General features: G+C 39.9%; 1 protein-coding gene across 3 annotated transcripts in view; it reads left to right on the top strand.

The window, feature by feature from the left end:
* The first annotated feature begins 12,483 nt into the window (after positions 1-12,483).
* Positions 12,484-15,595, top strand: part of efna3b (ephrin-A3b) — a 99,423-nt gene continuing 96,311 nt past the window's right edge. Inside the window, exon 1 of one of the 3 annotated variants that reach the window (XM_015038536.1) lies at positions 12,484-12,490. The gene's annotated coding sequence lies outside the window, so the exon portion shown is untranslated. Of the gene's footprint in view, positions 12,491-15,141; positions 15,427-15,595 lie in introns of those variants that run through there. The other 2 variants (XM_015038535.1, XM_015038534.1) reach the window with 2 other exon arrangements.

The following is a 15,595-nucleotide window of genomic DNA, read 5'->3' as shown; positions in this document are numbered from 1 at the left end:
ACATATTACCAGAACAAGTGATGAAGGGCAGCATTGAAGAACAGCAAACACCCATGGGGAGTGTGTCAGCGATGCTAAACTCTCTCCTGCTCAGGTTATTCAAAGGTTAGAATGACCACAACAGCAGGTCTGGGGCATTTAGTGCCCACATGATTCTCTGAGCGAAGCTGTTGTGCTTTTTCAAAACACATAAAACAAACAAAGAGTGACTGGACAAACTCCAGTTCAATCATAAAGTCTAATGCGAACATAAAAGTAACAATTTGCCTCATTTGGTTCACTGGAAGTCCACTGGTCAATGATGGGATTCAGTTTCCCAAATCCGCTTAAAAATTGGATCAAGGAAAGTTTTGATACCAAGAGTGAAAAAAAAAAAAAAAAAGAGTTGACCGGCTGCTCACTTTGAAGGACGAATGTTCATTTAATTCTTTAACTTTCGAGCTTACTGAAACAATGAACAGTTACAGATTAATTAATTGATTACTTAATCCAATTACAGATTTTAACAACAGTAAAATAGCAATTTGTCAAATATTTCAAACATACCTAACATCTGCTTTTCAGATACTGATTAGGGACCACGTTTCATACTGGCAGTTCTGCAGCATTCGCCGTGAATGTGCACGGATGCCTGAAGCACAGACCAGCTCGAACCCCATCCACTCTCATCCCACATCATTTAATCGCTCTTTTTGATCTCAGGAGAACAGAACGAAGCAGTCAACAGCAATGAAGCTGACCTCCTCCTTAGTGAGTGGGATTTTATGTTAGACCGACGCAAGCTAAATGGCAAATGGACTGAATTTACTCTGCACTTTTTTGACACATAGCAAACATGCAAAGCTCTTTACACTGGAGGAACATTCCCAATATACTCAGATCAGCGGGCAACCTGAGGTGAAGTGCCTTGCCTGTTGGCACAGTGACACATGACCAGAGGAAGCTAGCACATAACTGTGGAGCGAAAGGAGAAGGATACATGGATGAAAGATTAAACCCTGAGATACTTTCAGCCATCACTGTACGTGAACTTGGTTCTACCAAGTATTTACTCAAGAGAGTGGAAAACAAATGCTTGCCGTACTTTTCAGATTTTCATTTGCTAAAATCTTGGCCACAACAACAACAACCAAAAAAAGTCTTTCACTTCACAATAAAGCACTTCTATGTTTTTATCTATGGCTTATCCTAGTAAAATACAAACTTTGTAGTTGACAAGATGTGAAAAAGTTCATGAAATACGCACATATAAATAAGATGAATGAAAGAGAAAGAGAGAGTAGAAACAAGACATGAGCATGATGATAATAGAGGAAAGCATTTTTCATTGATGTGCACAATTTATGCCATAGGAGTGCAGCAGACTGCAGGAACCACTGAGACAATAAAGATAGAGCTGATTATAGTGGTTATTATTGTGTGCAACAGGAATACATTTTCTAGGAAAGTCTTATTACAGAAATTTAGAAAACAAAAAAAAAATTAAAATGAGGAGAAAACGGCTCACAGGTTGCTTCAATTATGATTCCAGATGTTAAACTGCACCTGTTTAGTCAGCTACTCAAGGGATCAATAAAAAGACAAGGGAGTTGAGAAGGGGGCGGGGAAAATAGATGGAGGTAAACAAAGTGACAGAGAGCAGCAGAGGAGGATTTTAGAGGGAGGGGGGCAGCGAGGATGAGGATGGCTGCAGGAAATGTGGTTGAAAAGCAAAAAAAAAACAAAACAGAAGCGGCATAAAGCAAGCGGGAAAAAGGAAGGGATGTAGAGTTGAGATGATGGATGTACTGCTCTCGTTTTGTGCCCCCTAACGAAGACTCTAATTAGTGTTTGTGTAATTCCACACTGTCTCCTCTGCCTGCTCATCTTAATTAACTACATTCATCTTCCCCTCCCTCCATCCATCCCTTTCTCTCATCCTCCCTCCCTCTGTCCTCCTAAAATAACATACTGACTGTCTGAACCCCACCTGGACCAGACCTGCTTTTACCTGCTCTCTCTCTCTCTCTCTCTCTACATGCACACACACACCTCTATTTTCTCCATCCTCTTCCTCCTTTTCTTTTACTGCATCCAACTTGTTCCGTCTTATATGTTATTTTCTTACTAGCTCTTCTTGAGAAAAAAAAAAAAAAAACTCAGCTCCTTTCCTTTCTCTCAGTCTCTCTCTGTTGGCTGACTTTTCCTGGTTGGTGTAAACGCCCGCACACTCCTGAGAGCCTCTGGAGCCATATATTGTGACACCTCATTTAGTCACCCTGGTCATTAATTTCATCAATAGGCTCAAGAAGTAGCAACAGCAGCACAAGAAATATATGGTTGGTCAGACTGAGTCATAAGTTACAGTCAAGTGACATCTTCTTCCACCAGCAGAGCAAATCAAGCTCAGCAGTAACTGTAAGAGAATCTAAAAGCATGGTTTGGTTTTAATGAACTGGGGTTATCTGCATTGATTAATACATGTGGTCAATTATATAGATATGGGAAAAATTTGGACACTTTATAATATCCCAAGTCTGAAATAATGTGTCAGATGAGACTTAAAAGTTCACCAAAATATCAAAAAAAAAAAAGAAAACTGGAGAATAGAAAATAACATTTTAAATGCTCTGTAAAAAAGCTATAAAATGTTTTTTTTTCTTCTTTTTACAGATTTAGGTGTTATTCTACCTTAGAAAACCTTTTTTTTTTTGTTTATCTTCTGTTTAATGAATCACATATAATCATCTCCAACCTAAATCGGAGTCTCTGTTACATTGAATTGAATTGTAGATCTCGGTCTATTGTAAAATACTGAGATAATTATAATGCATTGAAAAAGATGCTACATTCAGGGTGTTTTTTTTGTTTTGTTTTATTTTTGAGGATTTATTTGATGAGATCACAATCCTTACATCGATAATCTGGATGTTAAATGTCTGGCTGACTGGTTGTCTGTCTGTTTTGGTTATGCTTATGTGAGTTTATCTGCTTAATAAGATGATTTGTTGTTAAAATTGTAGCATTTTTATCCAAAGAACAGAAAAGACAATACAGACAACCCAAGTGCTGCATCTGATTTTTGAGCCATTTGCTGACCTTCTGGCTGAATTGTTCATTTTCTCTCTCGTGTGGTCCGTTATTTGAAGAACTGTATTATTAGCTCTCGTGTAAAAACAGATTATTCACACTGGAATTGTTTTGATTGCTCTTCACTTGAGCACGTCTGGCTAAAATTAAAAGAAACTCCAAACAGATTTATATTTCCTCTGGATGCGGCACTTTCTTTTTTCCTCCTGGATGAAGACCACCTGGGTTTACGAGACAGCAATGCAGGCTTGACTGGCAGTCAAAGGAGAAGGGGAGACTGAGGGGGCTTTGTGAAGTGCATTTACAGATGGAGATGACAGGGCTGCTGATGACTGGTCTGTATGGTGTTATTGTGGCGAGTGGAGGAGAGGTGAGTACCTGCCATCGTTTAGTTCCGCAGTCTGAAATGGTTTTCCTGCTTTCAGCCTTTCAGCAGTCAGTCAGTGTGACAAAGGACTGCTGGGAGTCAGAGTCTTTGCTGTACACACAAGTGAAAATAGAATTCACACAGAGACATGGGCATATTTCAATTCAAAGCCCCATTAAGAAAGGCAACACACACACACACACACACACACACACACACACACACACACACACACACACACACACACACACACCCACACACACACACACACTTGCCCCAGTCAGGTACCATTCACAGATATTTCCATTGCTTTACATTTATTTATGTATTATTTTTTGATAATTAAACCTTTTCACATTTTTGTGTTATGCTGGAAACACAAACTTGGATGCATTTTATTGGGATTCTACGTGATAGACCAATACTAAGTAGTGCCAAATTGTGAAGTGGGAGAGAAAGAAAAAGTTTTTACTACAAAAAGGAGAGAAGTGTGATATGTGTGTTTATTCCTCTCGAGTCAACACAGAACCATCGTTCACTACATTTACAGCTGCAGGTCTTTTGTCTCCATCAGCTTTGCACATCCAGGATCTGAAATGCATTTCCGTTCTCCTTCATAAAGTAGCTCCAGCTCAGACACAGGGTGTCTGTGAACATCAGATCCTGAATTAGCATTAGCTATAAACTTTAATTAGGCCATTCCAGTGAGTTTTAGGCTGTTGTCCAGATGAGATATAAACCTCCCAAGTCTTTTACAACCTCTAAAAGATTTTGTCCTGTATTTACCTCAGTGTAGCTTCTCATCAACTCTGGTCAGCTTTATTGTTCTTTGCTGAAGTAATCCCATAGCATGATTCCTCCTCCACCATGCTTCAACATAGGGATAGTGAGTTACAATGTTTTGCACTTAGGCAAAACAAAACAAAACAAAACAAAACAAAAACAGTTACATTTTGGTCTCGACTTGCCAGAGAACCGTCTTTCAGATGTTTGCATTGCCCCCACATGACTTACAACACATGTAGCAAATCCTTTTTGCTTTCTCACAACAAATGTGTTATTTCTTTGTGTTTGAGCTTGATTTGTTTGTGCAAATAAAATTCAGTTATCCACGACTGGTTGTCAGCTTGACCAGTTCAACTTGACTCCGTCTCCCAGTTTCCACCAAATCTATATTTAAAGGTTGGTAGTGGATGTGTTTGTATTTTTAACAGTGCAAGGGGCCCCAAATCAGATTCTGCTTAAGGCCCCAAACAGCTTTGAACCAACCTTGGAAAAGACTTTTGACTGCTTCTCTGATTAATACTGTATTCTTTGAGATGTTCAAATTTTGGGATATTAATTTAAACATCTTCTCAATTCTTTGTCTGACTCGGTTGCTGTGTTTCTTTGCTGTTTGTTCACTGATGTAATTTAGCAAAACTCAGAGGCCTTCACAGAACAGTTTGATTCACACTGAGATTAAATCACACACAAGTAGACTGCACTTAGTTATGTTGTTGGTTGGACTGGGTTTTATTGGGAGGGATCAGAGTTAATCGGAATAAAAGCATATTTCAGCACAAGTTACATATTTTTTTTCTTTGTGATTAAATTAAAAGTATTTTATTCCATTGTATAATTATGCAAGATGTCGTATTAATCTATTAGTTAAAATCCCCAAAACTGCTCAGAAGTTAGTTTAGCAGGACAAAATGAGGAACATTTCAAGGAGAGTGAATTCTTTTGCAAAGGCCTGTATGATCCCAGTTCTCTCTCTCTCTCTCTCTCTCTCTCTCTCTCTGAGTGTGTGCGTGTGTGCGTGTGTGTGATAACATTTTGGATAATTTTGTGAATATGGAGTAAGTAAGCTCCAGTTTGCTTACAGAAGCAGAATTTATTTATTTTTTTCATCTGTTGTGGTTCTGACTGCACACATGTAATCCACCATCACAACCCAAAATGTGGTGAAATGATTACATTTTCTGTCGGTCCAAACTCGGCCAGATATTCATCACATTTCCCAAATGGGGGAGAAAAAAAAACATGCTCACTCCCCCCTCCCCCACACACACATGCTGCATTGATAGCAATTACAAGCCAATTGGTGCCACCTCCTGCTGAGGGTCAGAGGTTAATGTATCATGACTCTCGCACCGGCCGAGCGAAAGGAAAGGGAACGACAGCATCAGGGAAACAGAGATAGCCCAAATGAGGGTGACAGCAGCAGCAGAGGATGTAGGAAAAAAGGCAACAGAGATGGAATGACAACGAGGAAGCTACAGGCAATGAGAAAGAAAGGCAGAAAAGAGGGAGAAAAAAAAAAAGAAAAGACGGCGATAGAGGAGCAGAGGACACCGACTGGGTACCGATAACGCTGATCCAAATGGGCTGAAATCTTCCCTCCGTCCTTTTAACTCACTTCACACATGATGTCGCCATCAAATGCTCGAGTAAGCTGTCCTTGAGGGTGGAAGGTCCCTTTTGGCATTTATCAGATGAGCTTAGCCTCTGGAAAACCTAACCTTTAACAATAAAAGGAAAATGCAAATCTGACCTGAGATGACAGTCTATGTTAAACCTCCTCCCAGTCTCTTAATCTCGGTACCCACTGGGCTCGGTGTCACCTGTGCTGCTGCTGCCCGCTGCCACCACCGCCTCCGCCATGCCTGATGAAATGTAGATGTTTCAAAGAAGGGCTGGCAGCTGGCTTTTTCAACATGCACCTGTTCCTTTCTGTGTGTTTGCATGTGTGTCTGTCCATGGGAGGGGTAAGGGAAGGGGGTTTCTTCTCGTGTATGTGGCTGCCTGTCTGCGTGTGCGTGTGTAAACCGGCTGTCTTTATTGTTTCTGCACTGTCTGCAGAAGTGCACTCATGGGATAATACAGTACTGAGACTTGTGATGTATGAGGTATCAGGAACATTTGTCTAAGCTGTGCACAAGGAACCATGCTGCAGAAAATTGCACATGAACCACAGATACACAAACACACATTACATTAATCATTTGTTAAAGCGGCTTGAACGCTTCATGGTTCCTTACTGAAAATTTGGATTCAAGTATTCAAGGAAGCACAATTTGGACAAACAACATTTTGACATTTGTCACTTTACAAACACAAACTCCAAAGTATTTCATTGGGGTTTCATTGTTATGCACACACACAAAGTACAGCACAATTGTGAAGCGGAAGGAAAACAAAAAAAACAAATACAAATAAAAATCTGAAAAGTGTGGGGACACATATCATTGATCAGTGCAACATGATTTGTGTTGAAGGTGGAACAGTTTTAATTATGAAATAATCAAAATACGAAACAAAAGAAACAGTCCAGATAAAAAGCCTGATAGTGGATTTGTACAAAGTCAACACTGTAGTTTCCTTCAGTTGCAGCTGAAACTGCGTGTCTCTTGGAGGATGTCAATAAGTTTGACATTTCTTACTGCTGAGATTCAAGTCCATTCCTCAAGACAAACCTCATCCATCAAAAGTGGGACTGGTTCTGCTGGCTTACAATACCTATCAGTCAAATGAACGTATCGGCTTGGTCAAGCCTTTCGAAAAGGTAAAAGATGCACATTTGAGCATCAGTGCCATCAGTTTTGGTGTCTGCTTTAAAGTGACGGGCATCGTTGTCTTTTCACTACATAACAGTGGTTTCAAAGGCACTTTAAAGAATGTATTTACTATTTCTTCATTATTATTTTCTTGCTCTACATCCTAACTTGAGACTATAAAAATTGTTAAAGCACCAATCAATTTCAAAAGTGTAACCTCAGACTTTATGTTCACTCTGAGAAAACAATCCTAGTTGTAAATATTTTTACATTCAATATTACAAATAATAGACTCCAAATACAAACTATAACAGCTGAGTTATTTTTGGGTTTATGCTACGGGGTCAGGAATTTGGCAGTTTTAACCAAACATTGGATAAAAAGATGGTCATCAATTCAAAAAGGATAGGCTATCAAAACACATTAGGTTTTGTTTTACGTTATTTTTTTTCAGTTTTATCTCATTATCCCTTTTTATCGCTGATTTAATATTTAGTTTGACATTGGAGTAAAGGAAAGAATTACTAAAAAAGTGTGTTTTTAAGCAAAAAACATATTAAACATGAAGAGCTTTTTGTTCCTATTTATTTCTGATCATTTAAATGCAGAACTAAACTAAAAAAATAGCATTAATTTTAATAGAAATATTCCTTGCTTAGTAATTCAGTTTTGCAGATAAAATGCATGATCTTTAAGATTACCTAATAATGGAAAGTGCAAATTACGTGTGAATTAATAATATTTAATTATGTTGATTTCAATAACAATCACAATGAGATTAATTAAATGTTTTTTTCTTTCAAAAATGTTGGATTGTACAAAACTAAAAAAAAAAAAAAATCATATTCAACCATTTTATCTGCTCCTTAGACAACTTATTTTGGATTTTAAAAAATCTGTGCTTTTCTTGGAAAAATCAATAATTACAATATAGAAAAAAATTATATTACATCAAACACATATATATGGTTAATATATTCAATAACAAAAGTAGCACAATTTACTCATGATTTCATTTATCACTATTCTATTGTTTTGAATAAGCAAAGCAATATTTTTACCAATATAAATGAATACAATTTGAACATAATTTGAAACAAACAAACCAGGTTGGTAGTATGAATTCATTTGTCTTTAAATTTTCTTTTATTTGAGACCTTATGGACGACAAAAACATAATGTGGCCTCAAAAAAAAAAAATAAATAAATAAATACAAATAAATACAAATAAAGGACATAAACAGACTACACTAGCTTTCTTCTTTTTTTGTTTTACAAAATTATAAATGTACTGTTTATAAATAGTATCAAATTAAAACTGAATAAATGTTAGATTTTGATTCCACATTGTTTTGATCAACTATGACCAACACTTTTGAGATATGTTAAATAAAATAATCAAAGCTGACAATGTGATTCATCCTATAGTATCATTATGATAATACAAAACGTAGTTTTGTGATTCTTTTGAAGGATACATATTTCCCTTATTGGCTTCCAATCTAGAAATAACTCATGGTCAGAAATATGAAGTACATTCACTGCTACACGCTCCGTCTTTGTAAGTTCCTCCGTCTCTTCACTCAAACGCCCATTTGATTCATGATCTTTGGTAAGAAAAATGCAGAGTAAGTGAATACAGACCTCTGAGTTTCTAAAAGGCACAGATCGTGATAGAGCACTGCCACTCCGTCTGAGATTTAGCTTTGTGATTTGTGCTGCTAAAGCCATGTTTGAAGTGAAGAAGAAAAGTTTCCTAATTTGATGCAAAGTCTGCAATAAAATTTCTATTTGCCCCCAGAAATTTTGTACTGACTCATCATTTTGTGTGTGTGTGTGTGTGTGTGTGTGTGTTGTCAGAAGTGTCTCCTTAACCACAAAAGTTCTGCCTGCTTGACTAAAACACCTTGTGTGAATTTAAGAAACGCTTCAACAAAGATCTGCTTTATTGTCACATGTGAAACATTACACTGAGCATTACTGTTTGTTTGTTTTCTCCTTTTTTTTTTCAACCGGATCAACCCCTATCTGCTCGGCGCTACAGCCGTCGACTTTTGATGATGTGGAAGTTAAATAAATAAAATCATTTCTCCATGGTAATTTTCGTCAAACCTGCCAAACACAGCCTAAATATTTGACATGGAAGGAGAGAAGATCAGTGAGAAGTGAGATCAAAGGGTGGAGGAGGAGGAGGAGGAGGAGGAGGGGGTTGGTGGTGTGATGGGGCATGCATATGTGCAAAAACGTGAGTGCGTGTGTCTGCGTGTGTGTGTGTGCGTGTCGGTTTGGTGCAAGTAGTGATGAAACACATTCTGCAGTGTGATATTTTCAACACTGACGAATTCTGCACAGCTCCTCCACACATGGGAACAATCTAAACTCAAAGCCCCATGCCTGTGTGTGTGTGTGTAGGTGTGTGTGTGTGTGTGTATATATATATATATATATATATATATATATATATATATATATACATATATATATATATATATATATATATATATATATATATATATATATATATATATGTGTGTGTGTGTGTGTGTGTGTGTGTGTGTGTGCGTGCGTGTGAATTGCTCTCCAGCCACGGGCTGCTATTCTTCATATTTCTGTCACCCGCTCTTCTTCTTCTTCCTCTGTTCTCCCAAAACAACACACACACACACACACAAAACGATTGTATTTGTCTTTATCAGTCCCTCCATTTTCCGCGCTCCTCCTTGTGTTCGCTCTCCTTCGTTCAATATTTCATGCTGCTGAGAGCATATCTATTCTGAGCTCTCTCTTTCATTCTTTCTTTCTCCACCCTTTATTCTCACTCTTTTCCTCTTCAGGAAGAAAAGAAAGTCTTTCTACCCATCACTCTTGCTGTCCTCCCTCTCCTTTTGCACCTTCATAAATCTCCCCCCTCTCTCTATATCTCATTGCACTCCTAATGTGCTGTGCCCCCATCGAAATTTTTCCTCCCAGCCCTCCACTCACAATCTCCTCCATCCTGTCAGTCCCTTCCTCTCTCCATCCACTCTGTTGAATAAGTTTGCGTGACTGTTCAGAAGTATCGGCTCCCGTTCTCCTTCCTGTAACCCCCAGCCTCCCAGACCCAACTCCTTCTTTCTCCCTCTTGGATTCCTCTGCAACCAAAAACACAGAGAAAGCCCTGTTCTCTCTCTTTTTGCACTTCTCTCATTTTTGCATCCCAAGCTTCCCCACCAAACCCCCACCCAACCTCCTCATCCACAGTCTTAGTGTCACCTCTCCCCCCTCGTCCTTCCACGCTCATCTCCATCTAACCCCCCGCTCCCCCCTTCCTCGCTTTGCCCCGGCCTCCTCCTTGCTCTTAGTCTGTATCGGTGTTGTTTTAGGCACAGCAGTGAAAGGTAAACAGAGAAATTGAAAATTCGTGTCAGTCACTCGGGTGAAAGAGGGACAGGGAGGGAGGGAGCCGGCAGAGGCGGGCGGTTGTGGGGCGGGGGGAAGAGTGTCAGTACAATTTACTAACACAACAGTGAACAGTGAAGCAGGCCAAGGAAGAGAGCGAGCATTAGGTGGAGTGAAAGAGAGACTCCTGAATCAAGAAATCCATCGGAATGAGAAAGATACAAAGGAAAATGTTTCCCGTTCCATATCTAGGAGTCCCGCTGAGCTCACATGTGCGTTGTTTACTTGCTGAGCAGAAAGAGAAGAAGCGGGAGCCCAGATCCAATCATTAGTGCCAAGGGAGAGAGCTCTGATTAGATTCCAAGGTTTTGCTCAGGAGCTCTGGACACATGTGCTGAGTGTGCCAGCTCTGGGCTGGAAATGTCATGAGAGCTCCAGCGACAACGTATGCAGCCGGGCCCCGGGGGTCATTTCTCATTACAGCCCCGATACAGACGAAGGTCATCCAACGGTTCAGGCCTCAAAAACTTTTGAAGCCTGGACAAATATCTTTGAGTCATCCTGGAACATTATCTGTGAAGTTAAAATAAAAATATGCTTCTTACAGTTGTCGCCAGATGTTTGCGTGCACTGCACGAAATAATGGGGTGACCCATTTTTCCACATTTCAATCAGACTGAATTTTTCCCCGCTTTAGGTCAGTTGGAATCATTTTTGTTTGCTAAATACCAGAATAATGAGAGCTAGAACAAGAAAAAAAAAAGTTGTTTGTACATTTGTACTCATAAAAATTATGTTTTGTTTTCTGTCTTTGAAGTCAGAAGTTTATACATAGTGGGATTACTATGATTGTCGATTTCGGAAAGCCCAGTTTTGGCTTTGTATGTTTATTATGGCTTTATTTAGAGCAGCTGAGTACAATGGAGGCTCACTTGTTGATGTGTTTCGAGGCAGCACCTCTTTCTTGAGTGCCATCAGGACAAACATCCAGTCCGGTCATCATGTTGTTTGGGATGGAGTCGGGTTCTGTGACCCGGAGAAGAACGTGTTTTAGGGTGAAACGTGCGAATCAATTGCAGAACCAGAAAGCAAAAGATGCTGTGAAGATGCTGAGCGAAGATGATGAGGGAATGTTATTATTCACAGTAAAGCAAGTGTTACGCAGACACCAGATGGAATGCCACTCAGTGAAGGAGAAGCGATTAATTCAAAAGTGGCATAAAAAGTCAAATTACAGTGTGCACAGCACCCAAGAACAAATAACCTAATTTCTGGTCATGTCCTGTTGTCTGACGAAACTAAAATGGAAACAATCTGTTTCTGTGAAGAGTCGGAAAATCGTGAGTGGATGTTTTTGGGATTTATGCATTTCTCAAGATAAATGCCATTATCCTAAAATGATATCATGTGGAAATAATACTGGAGCAACCTCTAAAGACATGAATCAGAGAGTTCAAGCTCAGGCATACATGGACAAAATAACATTTATCACACCTGTTGTTGCTCTCTGTGTGTCTGAATCAGTTGCCAGATTCCAAGGTGCCCACGGCCTGCATGCAGCCAATCAGAAAAACTGAATCTACTCCTCTTTTCTCCCACATTTTTTTTTTAATCAGAGACGATCCAGTTGCAAACTGTCCTTGTAGATAACACAATATCCAGGCTGAAGACGTAGCTTAAAGAAAATGGAGCCAGTCACAGATAATTCAATCGATCTGCTTGAACTTCATCAAAATCTTCTTTCGTCTGAGAAGCATTCCTCAGCCGAAAAGTCTGACAGCCAAGAGAAAATCATCAACATGAGAATTTTTAAATTGTAAGTCTGCCATAGAGCCTACAAACATAGTCAGGCCTAACATGGCTTCATCATGCTACATTGAGGGTATTAGATTTTTACAATTTTTGTACTTTTTTGTGAAATCCACCAGTGGAAATCCGCTTCATTATGCAGAGTTGTGTCGCTGAGCTTTTAGAAAAGAGAGATACACCTCAGCTAAGCTTTAAAATGAGGTAAGTTGAGTCGCCAGCTTGTTTGTAGCCGGGGCGATGTGACTGCGATCGTTGATTCTGAATGTAAGAATTTCATTCACCTCCAGCTTCACTGAACCAAAAGAGAAAAAAAGGGAGAGAGAGAGAGGTCCATGTTTACGGATTTGCCAAACTGAGGGAATGAATTTTATTTGTATTTCACCCCCTGGCACCTGGCGGTCTCCCGAGATATGTACCTTGGGCAAATAATTTTCTCTGGTCTGTCAGATTTGATCCCAAGGAAAAACAGTCGTGGTTGCCTGGAATGCGTAACCCAGTCAAAGAGGAAAGGAATGATGGAGCAGAAATGGCAAGAGGAAAAGAAGCCGTGTTCATAAAAATATTCCATTTCTCATGTCCAACACTGAGAGACGGCGAAACTGGCAGAAGCAGAACAGACGCGAAGACCACCAGGGCCCAAACACTGAACCAAACTAGCACAGGCAGAAAGCAGGGATCACAACGGTGGGAAAAGAAAAAAAAAGAAAAAAGAAAAAAAGTTTTCACCGAGCCTCCCTGAATAAGGTGAGAGGAGGAGGAATCAGGGCGGGGGGGATTAAATGGACAGCTCATGAGAGGAGAGGAAGGACTGGAGGAGACAAAGGGATTCCCCGATGGCATCTCATCTCGTCTCTCTCTCTCTTTCTTTCTAGCTCTTCTTTTCCCTATTTCCCTCCTTTTTTTCTCCCAATAAATCATTCTGACTTCTCCTTAACCAACTCATTCCCAGCAGGCAAAAAAGAAAACTGTAACAATCTCACTTCTGTACACCAGTCCTCTCTTTTTCTATCCCCTCTTCTGTCTCTTTTTTCCGGTCTGCCCTTTCTCTCACAACAAATAATACCCTAGACGTGTGTCGGAGGTGATGGAGGTGCCGGGGCTTCAGCGTTCAGTCAACTCATCAGACAGCCGATTCCTGTAAATTAAGACAGATAATGAAGATTTACAGACATGCTACAACAGTCGTCTCTGGAAGATTCCCCCTCTCCCCCATTTTGCTACTGCTGCAACACTGAAATACAACGAATAGAAGCAGATGTGATTCTCTGAGCACATTCGCCAACAAACAACATAATGAAGACCAAAGGAACATACAGATCGGTCAGGGAGGAAATGGATAAGTTGTCCATGAAAACGCTGGAGGAAGGAAATATACACAGCTCAGGTTAGAGACACTCTCAACAGGAAAAAAACAAAACACATTTGTCAAATACTTTCCACAAATCGAGTCTTTGTGGAAGAGCGACAAGTAGACGTTGAAAAAAAGCCAATAAGAGCTCTTGTTTACAGTCATGGGAGAGAGAACGCATGGAAGACGGATCCAAAAGTTTACTTTTTGGTCAACATGCACAATGTGGAAACATGGTGGTTGCAGCATTATGCTGTGGGGATGCTTTTCTTCAGCAGGGACAGAAAACAACAACAACAACAACAACAACAACAACAACAACAACAACAACAACAACAACAAAACTAACCAAATCACAAAGCAGTCATTTAAAAATACCTGCTGCTATAGAGGCTGCAACAAACTGAAGACTGGGGCAGAGTTTCACCTTTGATTCCAAACAGGAAGCTACACATAAATGGTGTAAGTCTAATTAAATGAGCATCACTTTTTAAACTGGCTGCATAAAAAACAGAAAGAAAAAAAAATGAAACAGCGACAGACTAAGAGAAGACATATTTTGCTAAGGGAAGCTCCCACTTAGTAAGAAACACTCTGGGGTCTGGGGTGACGTGGAGGAATGGTTGCAATGCTTCTGCCTACAGCTGTTCTGTTGAAGCCCACCGACAGAAACAGATGAACACAAATTCTTTACATAGTTGTATCTGTTAAACACAAAAACGTCCAAACCGTATCATCCTCCTTCTCCCTCCCCCTTTCAGCTTAACAATCGTTGAGGATTTAGGTTGGAAAAATGACAAATGTGAAAAGGTTCAGTGCGCATAAATTCTTCTCTGCGAGGCAGCAGCTTTCAACGTGGATTACTTACAACAGAAGTACATTTGGTTCAGTTTTGTGGTGAGTCACATTTTCCCAGAGGGATTTCCCCCCTTCATGAGGAGGACTGAAGATGAATAAAACTCACCTACAGTGTTTGGAGGGGAATCGGGATTTTTTTTATTATTATTTTTATGTATATATGTATGTTTTTATTTTTATTTTTTATTTTTACCCCTTTCTTTGCATTAATAAGACAACTGTGCGTGCAGGTGTACTTCACTGCTGAACGTTGATGCAATAAACTGGTTGCAGATGATCGCTGGGTCGCACCAAGAGCGGGATGTATTCTTGCAGCATCACTGTGAAGCGCAGGTACTGAAGGAAACAACAACAACAACAACAACAAACCTTGAAGTCTCTCCGATGTCCGGCGATGTGCTGCGACTCGGCCACAAATCTTGGAGGAATGCGTCTTTTTTTTTTTTTTTTTCTGTCTGTCGCTCGCAGGGGGGTGGAGTTAGGAAGTGAACGAGCGCTGCCTACCAAACAGAGAGGAGGAGGAGAAGGAGGAGAGCGACGTGCGGGCAGACTGCTCACCGTGCACGATGGTTGTAGAAGGGAAGAAAGCTTGATTTTGTGTTTTGTTGCTTTGCTGCAGCTTTGAGATCGCCTGCGCATTTATTGGACAAGAAGGGAAATAAGCTGCAACAGTTTAAAAAAAAAAAAAGCATTTAAAAAGAGGAGGACTTTTATTTTTATTATTATTATTATTATTATTATTATTATTATTATTATTATTTATTTATTTTTTTGTTACTGTTGATCCTGTTTTAACATTATTTTTATTTTATTTAAAACAACCTGCACACAACTCTTTTTCGGACTGCTTTAAAGACCCGGAGGAACACCGACCTCCCGCTTGGAACCAACGCCGACCTGCGACACTTCTCTGGCGGCCTCAGCAGCAGCAGTTCCCCGGTGAGAGGAAGAGGAGGAGAGGGGGGGGGGGCGCCTCGGTTATAAACACGGACCATAAACCCCGTTCTTTGAAGCTCTGGGATCCGCTGGTGGAAGAGGAGGAGGAGGAAGAGGAGGAGGTTCGCACAGTCTGGTGTTTCAACAGACTTTTCGCAGCACTTTCTTACCCAAACAGCATCTCTGAAACTAGCCCGTTTGTGTGCATGCATGCGTGAAGCTTCTTCTTTTTTTTTTTTTTTTTTTTTTTTATTTTTTTTCTTTGTTTTTTTTGCCTCCTTCTCGCTTTTT

Source organism: Poecilia latipinna, unplaced genomic scaffold (assembly GCF_001443285.1).
Source record: "Poecilia latipinna isolate Pla-1442-1.1 unplaced genomic scaffold, P_latipinna-1.0 Scaffold444, whole genome shotgun sequence".
Classification (NCBI taxonomy): Eukaryota; Metazoa; Chordata; class Actinopteri; order Cyprinodontiformes; family Poeciliidae; genus Poecilia; species Poecilia latipinna.
The sequence above is the reverse complement of the archived record's forward strand: the minus strand, read 5'-3'. Positions and strand labels throughout refer to the sequence as shown.